Source organism: Bombina bombina, chromosome 4, assembly GCF_027579735.1.
Source record: "Bombina bombina isolate aBomBom1 chromosome 4, aBomBom1.pri, whole genome shotgun sequence".
NCBI classification, from domain to species: Eukaryota; Metazoa; Chordata; class Amphibia; order Anura; family Bombinatoridae; genus Bombina; species Bombina bombina.
The window spans coordinates 218,890,958-218,894,797 of NC_069502.1; the positions used below are offsets into that span (position 1 = coordinate 218,890,958).

At 34.9% G+C, this 3,840-nt stretch overlaps 1 long non-coding RNA gene across 1 annotated transcript; it reads right to left on the bottom strand.

The window, feature by feature from the left end:
- Window positions 1–474: 474 nt before the first annotated feature.
- On the bottom strand, window positions 475–3,535 carry LOC128655314 (uncharacterized). Its single transcript, XR_008401757.1, has 3 exons — window positions 3,508–3,535; window positions 1,281–1,361; window positions 475–651 (listed from the first exon to the last, which is right to left on the bottom strand). It is a non-coding gene; the product is annotated as an uncharacterized LOC128655314 (long non-coding RNA).
- Window positions 3,536–3,840: the final 305 nt, after the last annotated feature.

Here is a 3,840-nt window from a genome sequence, read left to right on the forward strand (position 1 = left end):
ATGACAACTGATCAAAATAACAAAAAATGCAGTGTTTTTAGACCTCAAATAATGCAAAGAAAACAAGTTCATATTCATTTTTAAACAACACAATACTAATATTTTAACTAAGAAAAAGTTCAGAAATCAATATTTGATGGAATAATCTTGAGTTTCAATCACAACTTTCATGCATCTTGGCATGTTCTCCAACAGTCTTTCTCATTGCTGTTGGGTTACATTATGCCACTTTAATGGCTTTTGACCATCCATATTTCTCTTGATCACATTCCAGAAGTTTTAAATGGGGTTCAAGTCTGAGAATTAGGCTGGCCATGACAGGGTTTTGATCTGCTGGTCCTCCAGCCACACTTTGATTGACCTGGCTGTGTGGAATGGAGCATTGTCCTTCAGGAAAAAACAATATTAAGAATTGGGAATCATTTTCAGAGCAGAAGGAAGTATGTTTTCTTCCTAGATAACCTTGTGGCTTCATTCAATCTTCCTGATTCCAGCCTTGCTGAAGCACCCACAGATCATCAATCATCCTCCACCAAAATTCACAGTGTGTGCAAGACATTTTTGATTGTATAGCTCTTCAGGTCTCTGTATAACCATTAGACAACCAAGTGATGGGCAAAGCTGAACATTGGACACATCAGAGAAGATGGCCTATAGATGTAAAAAGAATGTAATGAAAAAAGTTTACCATTAAAACACATTAACACACATTATAAAATACTAGAATCGATTAAAATTAGTTTTTAGATTTTAAGGTATTTAAATGGAAAGGATTCCATAATGTTTATATATACAGGTATATACAGTATATATATATATATATATATATATATATATATATATATATATATATATATATGTTCTGATGCAATAAGAAAGAACTCGCTGGACTTCTTCCAATAAAATATAGCTTTTAACAGAAAGATTAAAACATCATAACGTTTCAGAACCGGTCCGATCCCTTTGTCAAATGATCACAAAGTACATGCTCCCGATATATATATTGTAATACTGCACCCACTCCTGGTGCCTGGTTTCAGGGAAACTGCACGGTCCTCTAGGTCATAAACGACACAGTCAAATACATTTTAACAGTGAGGTTTATTTTTGCTGTGCAATTGCAGTTAACAGCATTGTGTGTTTACAAAAATAAAACACACTGAATCCTACAAACAAACTCCTAGCTCAATATGAGCTTTTACTAATTAAGTTCCTCATTACTTACTAAACCAAGATAAAACTAAACTTAACAAATAAAATGCTGTTTTTATCAATCTCACCTAAAGCCGTTTTTCTCAGCTCAACTGCAATGTGCTTGTCTTCAAGTCAGAAAACCCTCTGGAGGCTCTCTCACTCTCCACCTAGCAGAAGGAGAAATAATTACACTGATTTGATTGAACACAGGTGAGGAAAAATCCCTTCCTGATTCCTCAATTCCATCTATGGGTAAACTGAGGAGTGGAACATTATCTGACCCTCTCTCCATTGTTCCACCCCAGGGAAACAAAAATAGAGAAGCGTCATTCCTAGACACATACATTTCCCTGAAATTTAGAAATCAAATACACATTTCTACAATGTAGGAGAAATATAAACCTGGTCACTCACAATTCCCTTCTCTCTGTCATAATTTATATATGATCCTTACATGCCTTTCCTCCCCTTTCATGCTATTTTTCTAAAAATAATTTGTTTCTGTGACAGCTTGCAACATGCTTCTTTTTTTACACAGCTGACTTCCATGCATGCAACGTGATGACGTAACGGCCGCTCTGCTGACCACACACACTCTGCCTCTGTGCACACATCAACAAGCAGCTGATACTATCACTTATGGATCAGGTGATTTAAGGTATTGTAAATAGTAATCTCCATGTCCAGGTAGTAAGTTTGTTTTACCTTGGATTATATATGGGTGCAATTTTGAAGCTATGGTCATAAATCCTTTCTCTGTATTTTAGATCCACATACTACTGATATTTTCGCTACATCCTGATGTTGTTTTCTTTCCCATTAACTTCTGTATAAAACATTTTCACCTTCTTGGTACAATTGATTTATCACATGGCTATATGCAGTTTAATCCATTATAGTTTATTTTCAGTTTGGTTGCCATGGCAATCCTATGGCGTTTTTTCCTTTGAATTAGGTGAAGGGGTTTATATTTTCACTGTTTTGATTTTGTATACATTGTGGCAACACATATTGCCACTTTGTCTGAGGAAGGGGATACGTTCCCCGAAACGTCACATTAAAGGCACCTGTCATTTAAAGTCCAGCGAGTGCAAGCCTGTTTTGTTTGTCTACTATAATTATCTGCAAGCACCCTGGCAATTCAACTAAGAAGTGAGAGTGCTCTCCTGTTGTGTATTTTTTATTTTATAAATATATAAATTTTCCAAATATGAGGGCACTCACAGATCTTGTCTTTTAAAAGATAAATAACTAAAGCCGAAGATCACCATGCTGTCATTAATGGTGCACATTTGATTTTTGGATTATTAAATTAGGTGATTAATAATGCAGTTAATGATTTGTGTTGTTTTTGTGAGGTTACAATTCAGAGGTTAAAGGTTATAAACAGCAGAGGCATTTTAGGATTGTGATCACTAGTAAATAACACTGCCAGACGATGTTCAGAAATCAATATTTACCAAAGTGCAAGATTAATCAACCCTATAATTCTAGTAATTTTTACTTAACATCATCTAGTTATATAGGCCCCGTGTACTAAAAAGCGAGCAGACAAGCTTTACAACTCAAGAAGTTGTCTGCTCGCCTTCACTACATACGGCAGTGGACGAACAGGATTTGTTTCCTGTATATATCATTAGACACTTAAGTGGGCGTGTAAAGACCACCCCTTCTCTCATGAGACCAATCAAATGAGAGAAGGAACTGTCAATCCCTTAGAGCGAGAGAGCTATCTCTTATTGCGCTTTATATCTCATCCACCTAAACTGTCCTTTGCTTCAGAAACCTTTTCTTAGTTGAGTTCCATGGATAATACTTTTTTGTATTGATCGCTTGCAAATAACATTTTGAATATTTGAAAGCTGAGCTTTAATTAGATTCTGGGATTTACTGAAACATTTACTAAATCCATACATATCTGGATTCAGTGTACTCATGGGACACAAGATGCACACAATTAAAATGTCTTTGTTTAATTATGATCAGTTTGTGAGAAATGTTAACAAAATGCTGAGCATAGAATAAAAGTTTCCCAGTAGATTGTTTAAGGCAACCATCTAAATATATTAAAAATGCAGATCCACATAACTAGATGCGTGTTCACTAAGAACAAATGAACCATTACATGTTTGGATAAAAAAAATAAATGAATAAAAATAAAATTAGCAGTTTCCCTGCATGCTGCCTCACCGACACACAGTGAGCAAATAACACAACATTTTTACTTTATGGATCATAGAGAGTTTACGAATAGCAATAATAAGATATTTTTTTAAACCATTATCTTTCTTCATTGTCCTAGGAGGTACTTACATTGTATGAAATCAAGCAGAGGAATAAGAATGTGGAATTGTATGTTTATTGTAATCAGTTCACATCCGCCTCTGAGCCAGAGCGTTTTATTCTATTTTTATTTTTTACTTCATGAAACTAAAAAAGGGCATGGCACATTCATTTTATACTTATGAAAACATGTCACTGCTCACCAAAAAACAGCTCTGGGGTTTCTCTTATCAACCAGTGCCTTCTTTTTCCTTTAAAGGGACATTCTAGACAAAATTAAACATTCATGATTCAGATAGCGCATGCAATTTTAAACAACATTCCAATTTACTTTTATCATAAAATGTGCTTTGCTCTTGGCAT